This window comes from Marmota flaviventris, assembly GCF_047511675.1.
Source record: "Marmota flaviventris isolate mMarFla1 chromosome 10 unlocalized genomic scaffold, mMarFla1.hap1 SUPER_10_unloc_1, whole genome shotgun sequence".
NCBI classification, from domain to species: Eukaryota; Metazoa; Chordata; class Mammalia; order Rodentia; family Sciuridae; genus Marmota; species Marmota flaviventris.
This window is the reverse complement of record NW_027287687.1, coordinates 297,936-317,562: the sequence shown is the minus strand read 5'-3', so window position 1 is coordinate 317,562 and position 19,627 is coordinate 297,936. Positions and strand designations below refer to the sequence as shown.

The window sequence follows — 19,627 nt, the reverse complement described above, 5'->3', positions numbered from 1 at the left end:
TTTATCAAACCAGTAGCCTAGATAAAGCAGGTACTTGTACTATTCCTTCTCTGTGCCATTTTTTTTTGGGGGGGGAAGGGGGAGGGGTGGTTCCAGCCATTTTGGGTTCCTACCACTTTGTCTGCAAGGGAAAATTTGTTTTCTGCCAGGCTGGGGTGCCAGTTTTCAGGGCGGGGGGGGGGGGGGGGGGGGGAATAAGATTCTTACATTAAACTGGGCTTGCTTGGGGCAGTCTCAGTTCTAATTTACATAACAACAGGCAGTGCAAAGTCTCTCCCACTGCCCCTGAAGGAAGAAAAATGTGGCCTCTCCAGGCTGTTCACAATTCCCAACCTGTTTCAAATTCCAGTATGGTTTCCTGTATCTGTTTTAAGGGTCAGTTTGTCTCTCTAACTCTGCATTTATGCTGGGGGTTTTCAGTGTTTTTTCAGGGGACCTGGGACACACTCAGGACCGTACCCCCAGAATATCCTGCATAGTTTTACATTTAGATCTCGTTATTCTTCTCCTATGTAAATATCTTTAAATCTGGTGGCATTAAAGACTCTATGGCAATCAACCTGTCAATCACCCACCAACAGGGAGGGTGAAGGATGGACCGCCTCCCCCATCCAGCCACACCTGTGCTGTGTCCACACCGCATCACCCAGGCTGACCCCCCATGGGCTCTGGAGCCCTTCGATCCCTGGAGTCCTTTGTCCCTGGTTTTATGGCATCTTCATTTTAGTTGTCTGCAACGTTATGAGAAGTGTAGATCATGCCCTGTGCCACTCCTCGGCTGACTCTGCCCTGGGAATGTCAAGGGGAAGATTCATTGCCCCCCCCCCAATGTCCCCAGGCTGCTTGAATTCCAATGACTAGATGACTAGGTCTCCTCCCAGCGGGTGGGCATTCTGCAGATCTCTGCAGCCTGTCCCTGCCTGCAGGCCACCGCGGGTCCCCAGGGGGTAAGCATCTCAGGACACATCTCTCTCTCTCTCTCTCTCTCTCTCTCTCTCTCTCTCTCTCTCTCTCTCTCTCTCTCTCTCTCCACCCCTCTACCTGGCTTGAGGGCCAAGTTCCTCCCAAGTTTTTTTTTTTTTAATTTTCCCTCCAGAACCCAACACTTCTCCCCAAATCTCTGGTCAGCTGAGAGTCATGGCCCGACTCAGGGGAGCCACCAAGTCCCCTTGTTCTCCTGTAACCTGTGCAACAGGACTGACCCAAACCACTCGGGAGGTATTTGTGGAAACTCAATGGAGTGGACTTTTCTTTGCAAGACTCTAAAGCAATCATCATCATCATCATCATCATCATCATCATCATAATCACCAAACTAGAAAGAACCTCCATCTTTGCCACAGATGGTCATGCAAATGTGTAGCTTCAAACTATCCACGTTTCACAACATCCATTCGTGACCCTTAGATTTGAACAATGGATTTGAGGAGCTTTTTCTTCGAAGATGACCGTGCATGGTGGACACTCGGTGTCCCTATTCTGTAGGGAAATGGGAATTCAACATGCCCACACCCACACGGATGGCTAAAATGGAAAACACACACAACACCGAGTGCGGACGAGGAGACAGACCAACTGGGACGATTCTGGGTGGAGATCCAAAATGGCGCACGCAACTGGAGAACATGGGAAACTGGGCATGAAGTTCAATATACACTTGCTGCATGTGCTGGCCGTCCGACTGCTGGGTATGTGCCCAAGAGGAAGGGAAGCTCGAGGTCACAGATGACACGTCCACACATATTTATAGTGACTTTCTTTATTATGGTTAAAAATGGGCATGCAATTATGTGGATCATTCATTTGGGGACTGACCAAGGCCACAATACTGTCACACACACAAAGGAAGCAGAGACTGGAACACCTAGGTTTGTACCAGAAGAACACACAATGGTCAAAGTGGGCATCCATGGGTAAATCTTTTGTGGTCCATGCACACGGTGGAATATTATGCAGCTATGAAAAGGAATGGGTCTCTGCTGGTTGGTACAGGGTAGGAGATTCTGGGAAACGGGATGTTTCGTGGAGAAACAATTAGACACCAAAGGACACACAACTTCATTTTGGTCAAACTATCCAGATGGGGCAGATTCGGGTCGGAAATCAGGTTTGAAGTGGCCAGGGACTGGGGGAAGGGAACGAGGAGTGATTGCTAAGTGGGGATGGAGTCTCCTTTTTGGGTTCTGAGAATGTTCTGGAACTAGAATGAGGTGGACTAAATGCTCAATGCCCCAGGTACCTCAGGCGAATCGGCTTCGAGACCTTCAGCCCCATGATGAAAAATTCCCTCAGCTGCTGCCCAACATGGGGGGCTTGGCCGAGCCTCAGATCCCCCTGTGACACCCCCGTGCCTGATGCCCTCCAAGGACAGGAGGTCCTGCTCTGCTGGATACAGAGCGCAGCGGGGTCACCCCTGCCCTCCTGCATGAGCTGAGCTGGATCCAGCTGGCCCCTTCCCACCCCGCTGGGAGGCTCAGGGAGGGACTGTTCCCTCTCTTTGATCCGGGACCCCGGGCACCCCATCTGCTCCCAGCAAGTGCCAATCAGACCCAGGTGGTTCCTGCAGCCTAGAGCGCCCCTGTCCTGCAGCCCCTGTGAACTCGCAGCGTCCCCCTGGGCGGAGCCTCTCCTGCATCTGGGGCAGCGAGACTACCTCCTGGGCCTCAGTCTGTGAAAAAAAGAGAGGACAGAAACCAGATTCCCGTTTTCTTGTAAAGGCGGGTTTAATGGCGCTGTTATTGCCGAGGGAAATTAAGTCCTTATGAATTGGGTCCCATAATCAGGGCCCGCGCTGAGCCGGGCATCTGCTGCGCATTAGCACTTGGCCAGCTGCGTGTGGCCGCGCGGGCGCGAGGTCCTGTTTCCATTCAGCGCCTCGAGGGGCCCCTTTGGATCTGAAAGGTAAATCCAGGACCCGGAGCGGGAGCCCAGAGGAAGCGGGCACCTTGCAGGGCCTCGTCCCACGTGGTCACCCCGTCCATCTTAGCACGGTTGCTCTGTCTGGGGACTGAGCTAGGAGTTGACAGAGGAGGCCACGCTTTGAAAAGTGCAGCCTGTTGGTTGTGACATTTATAGCACAGAAAAAAAAAATGTTCGCTTTTTATTTTCATTTCTTTATTTATTTTTCCCGGGAGGGCTGAGGATTGAGCCCAGCAAGCTGGACATCCTAAGCAAAGACTCCGCGGATGAGATAAACTCCTAGCCCATTTTTAAATTTTATTTGGACACAGGGGTCTTGCTAAGTTGCTTTGATAAATTGCTGAGGCTGGCCTCCGACTTGCAGTCCTCCTGCATCAGCCTCCTGAGCCATGGGAATGACTGGTTAGCACTGCACACCGCACGTGGCCTTTTGAAATGCTGCTTTTTAATCAGACAAAAGTCAGGGGTCAGTCAGCATGGTGGCACATACCCGTCATCCCAGTGGCCTGGGAGACTGAGGCAGGAGGATCCCGAGTTCAAAGCCAGCCTCAGCAAGAGCAAAGCCCTAAGCAACTCAGGGAGACCCTGTCTCAAAATAAAATGCCAAATAGGGCTAGGGGTGGGGCTCAGGGGTCGAGGGACCCTGGGTTCTATCCCTGGTACCAAAAAAATGTCAGGGAGGAGGACTGGACAGGGGAGCTACCTTTGGTTTGCTCTCCATCACTGTGACAAACACCTGAGACCATCGCATTATGAAGACAAAAGGTTCATCTTGATTGACAGTTCTGGAGAGTTCAACCATGGTTATACACCCCAGATGCAGGGACAAGAGGGCCCCTCACTGGAAGCCCAGGCCAGGAGGACATTTATGTGCAGGGGGAGGGGTCCCCATAATCTAGGCCACGCCCCCAGTGACCTCTTTCCGCTCAAGCTCCACCTCTTAAAGGCTTTGCAACCTCTCAATAGGGGCCACTCCAATGCATGCGCCCTTTGGGCTTGGAGGGCACGCTCCAGGTCCAAAGTACAACTAGGAAGAGGGACAGTTGCTCCTCCTAGCTCCTGGGGCTACAGGTGGCCCTGGGCTGGTGGCCCCAACATTCCAGTCTCTGCCTCCGTCTCCACGTGGAGCAAATCTGATGCAGCCAGGGACTGACTCCGGGTGCTTAAGCACCGAGCCACAGCCCAGCCCTGTTTCTTCTTTCCTGAGAGACAGGGTCTCCCTGAGTCGCTTAGAGCCTGACCAAGGGCTGAGGCTGGCCTCCCTCTTGTCCTCCTTTAGCCCATCTGGATCGGAGGCCCACGGAGACTGCTGCGTGGAGATGGTTCAGGCACCTGGAGCCTGCACCCCTGAGCCAGTCCCTGCTGCCGGCAGCTGGGGTTCCATCCTGTGGGATGGCCTTCCACAAGGCCAGGCCCCTGCCCACGCCTACAATCTCCCCTGCATGGGGCCTTGTAGCAACTCCCACCTGGGGCCCCAGGATCCAGAGCCAGCCTCGCAGCCCCCCAAGAGAAGAAAGAAGAGATACCTGCGGCATGACAAGCCCCCCTACACCTATTTGGCGATGATCGCCTTGGTAATTCAGGCTGCACCCTCCCGCAGGCTGAAGCTGGCCCAGGTGAGAGGCTCCCCCGCCTTCCTCACGCCCCGCGGTGGGCCTTTTCCCAGACTGGCTCCCCAACTGTCTCACTCTCAGGTGTGGCTTCCACCCCAACCTGGCCCACCCAGCTCTGCCAGTGGGACCAGTCATGGAAGCCGAGGGACTCAAAGCGACCTTTCTTTCGGACCCTCCCCACCGCGTCTCCCTCTGGCGCAAAAGTTTCCTCTGAGGGGGGTGCCCCTGAGCAGGGCTGTGAGAGAGGGGTGGGGTGCTGCCCCCGCCTCGGCTCACTGCGCTGGTCAACCCCCGGTTTCAGATCATTCGTCAGGTCCAGGCCATGTTCCCTTTCTTCAAGGACGACTACAAGGGTTGGAAGGACTCCATCCGTCGCAACCTTTCCTCCAATCTGTGCTTCCGAAAGGTGGGGCCCTCAAAGGTCGGAGCCCGGGGGCGGGGTGGGGCGGGCGAGTAAGCCCCAAGCATCCGGGATTGGGCGGCCCCACCCAAACCTACCACCCCCCAGGTGCCCAAGGATCCTGCGAAACCTCAGGCCAAGGGCAACTTCTGGGCCGTGGATGTGAGCCTCATCCCGGCAGAAGCGCTACGCCTGCGGAACACAGCCATGTGGTACCGCTTGCAGAACCCGGAGGCCCGCAAAGCATTCCCCAAGGACCTGAGCCCTTACGTGCTGCATGGCCAGACCTACCAGACGCCCACACCCCATACGCCACCCAGCGAAGGCTTCAAGTCCCTGTTAGGGGACCCCGGGGAGAGAGCACCCTGGCCCCAACAGTCCAGCCAGGCTGGACAGAGCAACCCAACTCAGGCAGACAGAAGCTGCAGTGGGGAGGAGGTGGTGCCTACTCCACACTTACCCTCCTCTGAGAGGCTTCTATGGCCCCTCTGCGATTTCCCAGTGCCCACAGGAATGGAGAGGGAGACTTCCCAGGGGACAATCATTGGGCCCTCAGGCTTATCCCCAGAGCCCAGAACCTGGCCCTTGCACTACCTGCAAAGTACCTCCAATGCCTCCAACTGTCCAGTGGGGGATGCAGGGCCTCCCTGTGGGGACAGTTGCCCACCTCCTACTTGCCCATCTACACACCCAGTGTGGTAATGCCTTTAGCCCCACTACCATCCACTTCCTGTCCCTGGTGTCCACCTTCAACCAGCCCAGCCTACTGGGGGGGGGGGGGTGGCCTCTGAATCCCAAGGGTCCCCAAGGCTGTTCTGGGATCTAGACAGTCTCTTCCAGGGAGTACCACCCAACAAGAGCATCTATGTGTGGGTCAGCCACCCTAGTGACATGACTGCCCCTGCTCCAGGCTGGCTGCTCTCCTGGTACAGCCTCTGAAGCTTTCTAGAGCAGGGGTTGCTTCTCTCCCCACCTCCTTGATGGGGAACCAAGGTAGGAAGATGTCTGTAGCCCCAATAGTCTTAAAACCAGGCTCCAGCCTTGCTTAATGAGAGTCCACAATGTTTATTGGGCTGCTCCAGAAAAAGCTGCCACTCAGCTGGGCGCCAACCTGGGCTTGGTCAGTCTTGCCTCTCTGTCTCCCCCTACACCCAGGGGCAATGCTAAAGGAGCAGGACTCAACCTGGAGTAGCAAATCATGATTCTATCTTCAGGCCTAGCCCATCTATCTATTCATCCATCACCATCTGTCACCTCCCTCCTGGCTCCAGGCTGGGGGAAGGAGTGCCTAATGGTGGGTCCAGCCTGAAGTCCTGCCATCCCTCAACTGTCTGAGGAGGTAGCACCTTTTGGGGAAAGGGTTAGGGAATAAAGACTGGACCCTACATAGTGGTGGTAGTGGTGTAACATTAAAAGAATTTACAGCATTTTAATGCCTAGTCTTATTTTTGGAGCAGAGGTGGTGACTTGGGAAACTCCTTGGCCAGAGTCATGTCTGGTTCCTGTGGCTCTGGGATCCCCTGCTGTGTGCTGTGATAATGGCAAATGGTGATAAGGAGGGAGTTGAGGGCCTCTGACCCAGTGGGGTGGGGCAAAATCAATTCTCCAGGATCTTCTTTGGCTGGGGTTGTGGGGAGCAACTCTGGAAGTTTGGAGAGAAGTAGGCCCCCAGAAGTCCAGAAGATTGTCTTGGGAGACCTGATGTAGGAACTGTACTGCTGCTTCTGCCAGCAGAGTTGTATCCCCAGGTCTCTTGTGCAGGGCCTCCACCCAAGACTAGAAGGGAAGGTCCCCTGAGGGCCCTAGGGCAGAGCATGAGCCGCTGTCGGGGCTGGGGCTTGGAGGGCTGACAGGAGACCTTGTAGGAGTGCAGGGGGTCCTACTGAGGGAGGAGCAGTGTTGCCTTGCGGCGCCGGGCTGGTCCCAGCTCCACATGACCCACTGCTCCGCAAACTTCAGCAAGCAGACAGTCTCCCTGAGATCCTCTGGCCGCATAGAGATCTTAGGAGGAAAAGTGCTTGTGGGCCAGCCGGCAGTGCTTCACACACAAATGACCCTCCTGCATCCTACCTGCTGCTGCCGTGGCGCACACCTATAGAAGCAGCACAGCAGTGATACCCTGACCAAGCGCAAAGGTGAGCGAGCCCGACATGAAGGGAGGCCAGGCTTCAGGCACACTGGAAACCCTGCAAAAGCTCAGGCATTGCAGTGTTTGCTATCTGCAGTGCCTGGGGTGCTCAGTGGAGAAGCTGCACACAGCGTCAGTGTAACGAGAGCATGGGATCCAGAGCTGCGTGGGTTCATGGAAGTGGCGGCAGTGGCCCGGTTACTTCTTCCCAGGCTCAACATCTGTTAGGAGCGATGAGGCGCGGCTGGTACACAGTCCCCAGTCCCAGATGGGAGCAAGAGGAGGGGCCTTAGAGGGCATCATGGAGACCTGCGAGCAGGTTAACCTCCCTGGGCAGTTGGGTGGTAAAGCTTTTTTTTTTTTTTTTTGATAGTGAGGATTGAACTCAGGGGCCCTCAACCACTGAACAATATCCCAAGCCCTATTTTGTATTTTATTTAGAGACAGGGTCTCACTTAGTTGTTCAGTTCCTTGCCTTTGCTGAGGTTGGCTTTGCACTTGAGACCCTCCTGCCTCAGCCTCCTGAGCCACAGTAATTACAGGTGTGTGCAATGACAACCAGCTAAGATTTGGTCTTTGCTAATTCATTTGTTGAATGAAAATACTATAAGTAAATCTGCAGGTGTCCTGAGGGACAAAAACTGCCCTCCTGGCCCCATGGAGCCTGGTGGGCAAGAACACACATTTGGGGCCCCTGATGAACTCTTTGGGAACTTATGCACAGGATCTGCTCAACTGAGGCTCAGCTCCACCTGCTGTTTTTAAAATAGCTGATGCCAGCAAGGGTTCTAATATGGAGTCCCCCACATATGCCCTGAAGAAAGGAAACTACCCTGGGTGGCTTGGACAAGAAACAGAAATGTGTTTCTGTCCCTTTCTGGGCCCCACATACTACCGCAAACTGGGAGCTAGAGCAGAAGATGCTGGGAACTATTGAATTTGTGCAAAGTTGGCTTTGACCTTGGTTGCTCATGGCTGGCTTTGACCTAGGTCTTGCCCTGTGAGTCCCTTGCTCCTTTCCACTGGACCCCTTTTGCACAGCCAGATTGTCTCCCACCTGGGCTCTGACTCCTGTCTTTCTGCACATGGTGAGAGGAGCTTGCAATTGCAGGAAACTCAACCTCATGTTTAGGAGAGAGAGGCAGGAGACTAGGCTGTGGGGGGCTGTTGGTTTATTCAGCAAAACCCAGAGCTTTGCTATGAATTGGCAGTGAACTTCCCACACTGCCTCTCCTCTCACAACATTCATTGGGCCCTCAGCATGTTGCCACATAAACAGGATACTTCCAGCATGGGAGAAAAGCCTGTACCATGAGTTCAAGACTGGTAAGGGCATGTGCCAAGTGGGAGCATGCAGAGAGAAGTGACACATGCGTGCAGAGTCAAAGACAAGGGTGACCAAATTAGAGCACAGGGAAGAGTGGATCAAGAGGGAATAGTCATGACAAAAGCTCAAAGTCCACCTTATGCAGAGTCTAAGGCCTTCAGGATAGTTCCCAACATCTCGAGATGCTTCTTGGCTTCCAGAGTGTGGAGGACAGCATGAGGTGACCATATAAGATCTGCTTCCTCTTCCAAGAGCAGAGTCGGTGAGAGGTGCAGAGATCTCCACAAGGCCCCTCTTGAGATAACTTGTGTACAGCCTCATGACCAGAACCTTTGTGCTTTAAAATCACAGAGCAGAAGGCTCCATCAAGGTCACCTAGGCCAGCATTTCCCACATATGGGCACCCACCTCTGTCCACAGCTTGTGGTGCTGTTTCCCCCCAGGGCACATCACCTACAATCTCAGTCTTAGGCCTCCTCTCTAGTTAACCTGATCATGACTTTATTGCTAATTCTTTTTGTTCTGATAGTTAATAAAATAAATGCTGTTGGCCCACCCCCTAAACATGCCTGTTTTAGTCAGTTCTTCATTTCTCAGACCAAAAGATAGGGCAAGAACAACTCAAAGGAGGAAGTTTATTTTGTCTCATGGTTTCAGAGGTCCAGCCCATGGTTGGCCAACTCCATTGCTCTGGCCTGAGGAGAGGCAGGATATCATGGTGGAAAGATGTGGTGGAGGAAAACAGCTCTGGACATGGCAACAAGAAAGCAGGGAGAGAGCTCATGCATGAGGGACAAAATATGAATGCCAAAGGCACACTCCCATGACCCACTTCCTCCACCCATATCCTAGCTGCGCAGAGATAGACCCAGTTAATCCATATCAGTGGATTAATCCACTGGTTAGTAGACAACTCATAATCTAGTCATTTTACCTCTGATAATTCTTGCATTGCTTCACACATGACCATAACAGCTTCCAGGAAGGACCCTTTGGGAAACTCTGCCCTAGTCCAGTCCCCTGAGTTTGTGCACAACTGAGGCCCAGAGACAGGAAAGGATTTATACCCAACCACATGATTAGTGAGCCCCACACTGCCCCAACTTCTGTCTGTCCTCTGGGCTGCATCATTCCTAGGTGGCACTTAGGCTCAGTGTCCATAGGTACTTGACCCTGAGGGTGTCTAGTCTCTGTTCTTCAATTCCTCTGTGAAGCTGTTCCATCCCCTTCATCTCTCCCCTTTGTCAATCTCTGCCTCTCCTCTTCCTCTTCATCCCCCTCCCTCTGTCTTGTTCACAGCTTTGTAGTCACCAACAGGTTTTTGAAGCTTGGTTCTGTCTAACTCTTTTTCTAAACCACTTCCCATTTGAAAGAACAGTAATCTCACCTTCTTCTTATGAAGAGGCAGAAGACTCTAACTGTTCATGAATGGTTTGAAGCAGTTCATCATGTCAGATGCCATGTATGTTGCATTCCTTGAGAGCCCAGGGCAGGCTGCATAGGCACTTAAAGATTCTGCAATTACTCACTAAGGGAACAGGTATATGTCAGACCTTATTCAAGTTGCTAGAGAAGAAGCTTTGAAGATAACAAACTTGTGCATTGGGTGAACTGGCATTCTCCTGGACAAAAGGATAATTCTCACACAAGCAAATGAAGGCATCACTTACAGCAAAATGAATGAACAAATAGTCTTCACAGCTGTCTGTAAATGGATTTCTTGTCATCCTTCAGGTCTGGTTTCCCTCTGTTTTCTCCCCACAGCCCTCCCCAACTCCTGCACCTGTGGTGCTGCATCCTCTGTCACTCAGTGAACCTGACAGCCACCCTGCATCAAGTCACCAGCAGCTCAGATTCTCCATAAATGAAAACAGATAAGTTGAGCATGTGTTTATGTTCAGAATGGACCAAAGGGTGTGTGTGTTTCCTGTGCTGCTGAAAATTGGATGTGTCCTCCTGAAGGGCTATGTGTGTGGCCAGTGTGTGGGTGCAGGGCATTCATTTGGGGATTGGAATGATGCTGTTTTCTGTCAGGGGAAGATAGTGGCTGAGTGGCACCTGTGTGTGCCTATGCTTCTTGTGGGTGTTAGGCACGCATGTGGATGAATATATGTATATGTGGAAAGGTGTTTGTGTGTGTGTGTGTGTGCGTTTGAGATTTTTTTTTTTTGCTATGCATGGGCCTAAGTGTGTGTGTGTATAAGAGAGTGTGGTTGTGTTGATGGGTTGACAAGTACAGAAGGTCCAGGCTTCCTCTGCTCCACACACCCACTGTGCCCCCCACCTGGGACCTTGAGTGAAGAGCACCCAGGATCTGAAGGTCCACACGCCTTTAGATCTCTTTGCCTTTTTGGTCAGACCTCCCTGGTGAACATTCCTCTTCTTTCAGAGTAAGAATCCAATAGTGACCCCAGTAGGAGTGTCCTAAGCCTAAGTCAACAAACTCACCAGGTCTGTTCTCTGCACCCCCATCTTCTGGCTCTGCATTAGTGATGCATGCAGACATGATCTTATGGCCAACTTACTACTATAGCCCTGGTCCACCCTCCAGCATGGTTTTGTGAACCTCCTCTTGGCACTCCCCAGGACTTGCTTGCCCCCCTCACTCTGCTCTTTAACCAGCAGCCTTTTAAAAACAAACCCAACTTATATATAATATATCGAAGTGCATAAATGCACTCTACTTCATGTGTAACTAATAAAAATAAACGAAAAATTTGAAAAGTAGGTGAAAATAAAGGCTTTATGTTGGTACAAATATTGTATGCTTTATGTAACAAATCATGAGCTTTTATTCATGGGCAATGTACTCAGCAATTAAACTTTGCTCAACATGTGGCCAAATCTTCAATACAATGGAAATAAGAAAACAGACCATGTCACCCTATAACATGAAAAATTTCAATGACTTTCCATCTTGATCCATGTAAACCCCAAAGCCTTATGATGGCCCACAAGGACCCCTGGAAACTACCCATCCCACAGCTTGCCTGGGAGCCTGCAGGGCCATGTCAGCCCCCTTGATGCTTTTAGGCTCTAGTGCCTGTCATTTCCTCTGCAAAGGTGTCATCTGGATTCCATGAGGGCAGGGATAATGCTCAGTGTCCCCAAAGCCTAGACAATGGTGGCCACACAGTGCTCATCTCAGTGTTTGAGGTTCTCTGCACTGTGATGTAATTAGTAAATTCCTTGGCCACTCATCTGTTTTCCTCTATTTGATAGACCTGAGGACTCATCAGCACAGGGAGAATGAAAAGGCTGCTGTAATCAGCATGACCAAACTTGAGATTCCAGCTAGGGGTCATCACAGAGAATCAGCAGATTATGACCACAGTCAGAAAACCAGATCATTACTCTACTGGGATCTTGTAATGGTATGCAGAAGCCCACAGGTATGCTGGGGCTCAGTCCACCAGGAAAAAAGCTTATGAACAGGAGGACATTAAAGGAACCCTAGGAGGTTAAGGAAAGACAGGACATTTAGGAAAATGTTGCTCCACCTGATTGGTGTTGATTCTGGAATGAAGACAAAGATGACAGGAGCACGTGGATGCACAAATTAATATGTTGTGTGTGAAGATTAAAGTGCATGACCATGGTGTCCTGTCACATGGAGGCTGAGGCAGAAGGATTACAAGTTCAAAGCCAGTGTCAGCAACTTAGAAAGGTCATAAGCAATTCAGTGAGGCCCTGACTCTAAATAAGATACAAAAAAGGGCTGTGGATGGGGCTCAATGGCTAAGCTCACCAGGGTTCCATCCCCAATAAAATAAAAATAAATAATGTGGTTGAGCCCAGAGAGGCAGATCCCATTGAAATCAATTTAAATAGCTATATGCAGTGCTCAAATATTGTTCTCCTAAATATTTGGGGTCCACATAAATAAAACTATGAAAATAAAGAATCACATCCTAATAGTATATTTCTTCAGAGAGAGGCCAGTATTGACCAGCTATCTACTTTCCTCATTTCAATCTGTATAAAATCTTACTTCCAGAAGGTGTCATGGGAGGAAAAAAAAGGTCTAAAGTCATTTTGAAAAATTAAGTCAAAAAGTATACATGTGTGAGACGTGTGTGTGTGTGTGTTTAAATTTTTTATTTAGTACCTTGGATTGAAACTCAGAGGCACTCAACCACTGAGCCATATCCCCAGCCCTATTTTGTATTTAGTTTGGAGACAGGGTCTCACTGAGTTGCTTAGTGCCTCACAGTTCCTGAGGCTGGCTTTGTATTTTCAATCTTCCTGCCTCAGTCCCCCAAGCCACTGGGATTACAGGCATAGGCCATCATGCCCAACAGAAAAGTATCATTTTGGAACAATAAAGTAAGTCATGGATTTAGCACCAAGAAGTATCTTCATATAGACAACTGTAACACCGGAAGTGTGGGAACTGGGAACAGAGTGACAGAACTTAAAAGAGAGATCAGAAAAGACTTTCATAGATCAAACACTTTATAATTTCACAAAGGTCACATTTCCATTATTTGGAGAAATACAAATTATTCTGTAAAAGGTAGTGGGACCATTTTGAAGATGCCTAATGATGTAGGTAAGAACATGAAATCCAACCCCTATCTCATTATGTACATCAAAATAAACTCCAGATGCTCTGATAAATTAAATATATAAATCATCAAAGTCCAGGAACAAAATCAATGAATGTTTACACAATATAGGAGGATTTCTAAACATAAATGTGGAAAGCAAGAAGGCAAAGTTGGTTCCTAATGCAGATTTTGTATGCATATTAAGGTGCATGTGTGTGCGTGCACATATACACACATACACCAGCACACATTGCTCTTGTACTTTGGTGGTATTAAAATAAATCTTTTTTTTTTAAAGAGAGAAAGAGAGAGAGAGAGAGAGAGAGAGAGAGAAATTTTTTAATATTTATTTTTTAGTTTTCGGCAGACACAACATCTTTGTTTGTATGTGGTGCTGAGGATCGAACCCGGGACGCACGCATGCCAGGGGAGCACACTACCGCTTGAGCCACATCCCCAACCCTAAAATAAATCTTTGAAATAATCAAATTCATACAGACAGGAAGTAGAATGGTGGTTACTGAGATTAAGAACAGGGAAAAGTGGCAACCTAGTATTTAATGAGGACAGGTTGAATTCCTGAGTAGAAAAGTCCTGGGGATGGACAAATGATGGTGATGGCTGTATAATAATGAGATTCCCTTTGCTGCCAAAGAATCATACTCCTTTTTTAAAAAGTTAATATGTTAATTGTCTCATACCTTGAACATGTACAACTGAAGCTCTGTTAACTTTTTTAAAAGCACCATCTATATTCTTTTTTTAATTATTTTTTTCTTAGTTGTTGATAGATATTTATGTTATTTATTTATAAATGTGCTGAGAATGGAATACAGGGCCTCAGACATGCCAACCAAGTGTTCTGCAGCTGAGCTACAGTCCCAGCCCATGTGGCAACTTTTTAAAAAAATGTGTCTTAGATATAATTATATAGGAATATGTATACAGATGTGTAAAACTATTTTTAAGATATAAAACACTAGAGGGGTTGGGGTTATAGCTCAGTGGTAGAGTGCTTGGCAGTGTTGGAAAATTGAACTGTCATGCTCTGATAAATGCAATGCAAAATTGTCATAACTCTTCTGCAGAGAAGTTTCAGAAAATATACCAAAATTTAATGTGCAACCTTACCTTTGCCCAAGTAACTTAAATAACTCAAATAACTTAAGCATTGTTGTTGCAGCAAATTTTTACATTTCACCATGAAATTGATCATTGTAATCAAGGCCTCCACCAGCTTGGAATCAGACCTCAGGTTGCCAGGGTTAGGAAGAGCAAAAGCAGAGAGTTAGTACTGAATGGGAACAGTTTGAATTGGCGAGTAGAAAAGTCTTGAGGATGGACAAATGATGGTGATGACTGTATAAAAATGTGATTCTATTTGGTACCATAGAACCATACTCTCTTTAAAAAGAGTTAACATGTTAATTGGCTCATATCTTGAACAGGTACAACTGAAGGTGTGTTCACTTTTTGAAAAACATGTGTCTGAGATATAGTAATAATAAGTGTTTGTATACAGATATGAAAAAAGTATTTTTAAGAAATAAAGATTAGAATAAAACCTACTTTATATATGCATGTGAAATTATTAAAATGAAAGACTTCATGGTAAAATATAAAAATTTGCCACAATGACAATAAATAAGTTATTTAAATTGAAATTCTTGGGCTAAAGGTAGGCATGCACTTTAAATTTTTGCATATTTTCTAAAATTTCTCTGCGGAAGACTTATGACAATTTTGTGTTGCAGTTATCAGAGCATGACAATTGCATTTTCCAACACTGTCTACATTAGATTCTCTCATTCTCTTTATTCTTTTGTATTTGATAGGCAAAAACACACATGTACTTTATGTTTCCTTTGGATTACTATAGTGTATATGGAAAGTCATCTCAACTGTTTTGTAAGTATAAACAGCCTATATTTGGCCTTTCCATTTTTATGGGGCTGTTTGTTTCTTTTTATTGACTTGTATGAGCTCAGTGTGTGAGTAAGCTCTTGTGTGCCATGCAGACACCCACAGAATATCACCAAAATACTGTTTTGGAGCAGGTGGCAACAGTTCTCTCTTGCAGAGAGCCCTTTGCCAGCTTGGGAATTCTGGTTCTTCTCCTAAATTTCCAGTAGAAGTCAAAATTTTTCCACCTCTCCTGTGGGTGTCTGCCGATGGGCAGAGGCGGTCCTGGGTAGAGCCTGGGCTCAGGCTGGGGTCTGCCAGTATAGACCCAGACCTATACTGGGCCCTGGCACCAGTTCTGGTTGGCAAGGCGGATCTGGGCCAAGCCTAAGCTCTAGAAGGTGTCTGCCAGTGGGTGGAGGCAGGATTGGGCTGAGCCTGAGCTCTGGCAGAGGTCAGCCAGTGGCAGGATGGACCAGGCCTTACCCTGAGCCCGGGCTCCCGCACAGGGTCAGCAGGGCAGATCAGGGCTGGGCCTGAGCTCCTGCAGGGGTCTGCCAGTGGCGGGATGGACGTGGGGTACCCTGTGCTGGGCTCCCTCCACAGGTCATCGTGGCAGATCTGGGCCAATCCTGAGCTCCCAAGGATGTCTGTCGAGAATCGGAGGCAGTTCTGGTCGGAGCCTAAGATCCTATAGGTGTCAGCTGGTAGCAGGTAGAATCTGGGTCTACCAAGGGTGCGCACAGCTTGAGCCCCAGCGGGTGTCTGCAGGTGACTGAATGGAACTGGCCCTACCCTTGCCAGAGCTCACAGGCAGGTCGCAGGTTGGTGAGGCAGTCCTGAGCTGAGCCTAAGCTCTAGCAGGGATCTGGCGCTGGCTGGATGAACTCGGGCTTAAAGATGGGCCCGGGCTCTGGTGCACTCTGGCAAGGTGAATCTGGGCAGAGCCTGAGCTCCGGAAAGTGTCTACTGGTTGTTGGATCCTACCCTGGATCTGGACTCCCGCACAAATACTTGACTGATCTGGGCTGAGCCCGAGCTCCAGCAAGTGTGTGCCAGTGAGCAGAAGCAGTACTGGCCCAGGCCTGAGCTTTGGCGGGGATCTGTGGGTGGGTAGAGATATCCTGGGCCAGGCCTGAGCTCCTGAAGGGGTAGGCTGCTGGCAGGATTGTCCAGACCTTCATTGGTCCAGGCTCCCACCCCTGTCAGGGAGGCTGATCTGGGCTCGGGCTAAACTCTGGCAGGTGTCTACCAGTAGGTGAATCAGTCCTGGAAGGAGCCTGAGCTCTGGAGCTCAGGAGGGGTTCTGCCAGTGGATGGAGTCACTCCTGGGCCTAGCCTGAGCTCTGGTGCCAGGTTGCTGGTGTCTGGTTGGACCTGGGCTACCCTGGGCCCCCAGCAAACATGCATGTCCATGGAGTGGATCTGTACTGGACTTGAACTCTTCCAGTGGTCCACATGGGTCAGAGGCAGTCCTGAATCCAGTCTGAGCTCCGGAAAGCTCTGCTGGTGGTGAGAAGGACCCGGGCCTACTATGTGTCTGGAGTCTTGCTCAGGTCTTCTTGGGCTCCAGCTCCTGCCAAGGTCTGCGAGTTGGATCTGGTCAGAGCTGGAGCTCTGATGGGTTTCTTCCAGTGGGGGGATGGTACCCTGGCCACCCTTGCCCTGGCTTATGTGCAGGTTTGGTGTGGTGGATCTGGGCCATGTATGAGCTTCCGAGGGTGTCTGCCTGTGTTCCAGAAGCGTTCCTGTGTCTGGTGGGGGTCTGACGGTGGCGTGATGGTCCCAGGCCTTCCTTGATCTTGATCTAGTGCCTGTCTGAGAGGCTGATCTGGGCTGGGGCTGAACTCTGGCTGGTGTCTACCAGTGGGCAGAGTCAGTACTGTGCAGAGCCTGAGCTTCAGCGCCAGTCTACTGTTGACCAATTGGACCCGGGCTACTCTGGGCCTAGGCTCCCGCACAGGACCGCCGTGACAATCTGAACTTTACCTGAGCTCCTACAGTGGTGTACCAGTGAGCAGAGGCAGTCCTGGCCCAAGTCTCAGCTCAGCAGTGGTCATGCTGGTGGCGGGAAGGATCCATGCCTAGTCTCAGCCCAGGACTTCCTGTGCCCTCCTGCAGATCCCGCTGGAGCTTTTGCTCTACTCAGGACTGCCTGCGACCACTGGTGGACACATGCAGGAATTTATCCCCAACCCAGATCAGCCTTGCCAACAAGCTTGGAGCCTGGTTCAAGGTAGGCCTGGGTCCATTCCACCACCAGCTTACCCCCACCAGAATTCAAGCCAGTAACGGGACCACAGCTGCCCACAGTCAGGCCACCACCTGAGCTCAGGCTCTATCTAGTTCCACCTTGCAGATGTGCATGGAGCCCGGGAACAGGGTAGGCAAGAGTTCATCCTGCCACTGCCAGACCCCCGCTGGAACTTATCCTCAGCCCAGGACTGCCTCCACCCACAGGCAGAAATTCTCCTGAGCTCCAGCTGTGCCCAGAGCCACAACATCAACCTGTGCGTAAGCCAGGGCAAAGGAAGGCCCAGTGCCATCCCATCAATGCCAGAACACCACCAGAGCTCCAGCTCTGCCCAGATCCGACTCCCCGACCTTGGGAGTTGCTGGAGCCCAAGCCTTGGGTTGCCAGAGTCCATTCAGCTACTGTGATATTGGAGCTAAAGTCCAGCGTAGCCCGGGTCCAACCAGTCACCAGCAGACTGGTGCTGAAGCTCAGGCTTGACCAGGACTGACTCCACCCATGGGAAGACCTCCTTTTCAGAGCTCAGGCTCTGCCCAAGACTGACTCCGCCCATTGGTAGTCACCTGAGAGAGTTCAGCCCCAGCCCAGATCAGTTCCCCTGACAGGTGCGGGAGCCTGGACCAAGGAAGGCCTGGACAATCCCGACACCAGCAGACTCCCACGAGAGCTCAGGCCAGATCCAGGATGCCTCCGGCCACAGCCAGACACCCTCTGGAGCTCAAGCACAGCACTGATCCGACTCGTGGACCTGCACATGAGCCCGGGGCCAGGGTAGGCCCAGTTCTTTCCCACCTCTGGCCTACCTCTACTGGAGCTTAGACTTGGCCCAGTACCACCTCCACCTATCATCAGACCCCTGCCAGAGCTCAGGCCTGGCCCAGGATATCTCCACCCACTCACAGATCCCCCCAAAGCTCAGGCTCAGGCTGGGACCACCTCTTCCCACTGGCAGACACCCTCTGGAGCTTGGGCTCAGCCCAGATCATACTAGTACACCTGCCAGAGTCCAGATCCAGGGTAGGCCAGGGTCCATCCCGCCACCTGCTGATTTCTGCCAGAGCTCAGGCTCCACCCAGATTCACCTTGCAAAGTGCAATGGAGTCCACACTCTGCATTAAGCCTGAGTTCATCCTGCCACCACCAGATCCCTGCTGGAGATTAGACTAGGCTCAGGACCCCTGGCTGACCTGCAGGGGAGCCCTGGCAAGGGTAGACCTGGTTACATCCTGTCACCTGCAGACCTCTGCTGGGGCTCAACCTCTGCCCAGGAACTTTCTTTTTTTCTGCCCAGGAACTTGGAACATTTTAGAAAATGTTCCAAGGCCTCTGAGGAATTTACTATAATTCAATTTATTTATTTCTTGTTAGAGTTGGTAAGAATATTGAAGATGGGAGCGGCCCCCTTCACTAAGTTTCAGGTCACAGCAGTGTGGCCTGGCTACCCACTGCATAGTCTCTAGACCTGTTTCATATTCATCCCTGAAATTTTAGACATGGTAATTGACAGGTCCCCATCCCCCACCCTTGGCAACTCCCCTTTCTACTCTCTGTGTCTATGAGTTGGACCATCTTAGGGACCTCATGTGAGTGAAGTCCTGCAGTGTTTGTTGTGAAACTGGCTCACTTCTCTTGGCCATCTGTGACTCCCTTGTGTTGTTATGGACTGCAGGCCTTCCTTCTTTCTTTAAGGCTCCATGTGTAATCAGCCACAATCTGTAAACCTATGCATCTTTTGATGGACATCTAGATTTTTTTCCACATCCCAACTCCTGTAACTAATGCTACAATGAAGGTGGAAGTGCTAATACTTTTTACAAATCTCAATTTCAGTTCTTTTGAGTAAATGACACAGAAGTGGTGAGGTCCCGCTCCTGAGAGTTCTAGTTCTAAATTTTGAGGAACTGCCACCCATTTTCCATAGCAGCCACACCATTTTGCATTCCCATCAACAGAGGGGTTCCAGTTCCCCTAGTCACCACTCTTTTAATGGTTTTTGATAAGAACACACAGAGCTGTAGCATGTGCTGTAATGTCTCATTGAGGTTCTGGTTTTCATTTCCCTGAACACCTTATAACAAATCATCTGTCACACACCAAATCAACTGAATCAAGGATGAAGATCACATGGTTGTCAAATTCAACACCCTCACACACACACACACACACACACACACACACAAACAAACAACCCAAAAAAACAAAACAAAAAACCTCAATAAACTAGAAATATCCATAAATGAACTCAACACTATAAAGGCCATATATGAAAACCTCATTGCTCCAAACCTCAGCAGTGAGAGAGGGAGCTAATTGTGTAAGATCAGGAACAGGGCAAAATGCCCAAGATCACCACTTCTGTTCATCAGAGTACTGGAAACCTTAACCAAAGCAGCTAGGAAAGAAAAAGAAAGAAAATACACCCCAATCAGAAAAGAAGCAGTAAAAAATGTCTCCATTTGTATATGATGATCTTATATACACAAAACCCTAAAGACTCCATAAAAAATCATTTAGAAAAAAATAAATGAACTCAG

The 19,627-nt window shown here is 49.9% G+C and overlaps 1 pseudogene; it reads left to right on the top strand.

The window, feature by feature from the left end:
• The first annotated feature begins 4,361 nt into the window (after positions 1 to 4,361).
• LOC114078808 (forkhead box protein H1-like) lies at positions 4,362 to 5,871 on the top strand (annotated as a pseudogene).
• Positions 5,872 to 19,627: the final 13,756 nt, after the last annotated feature.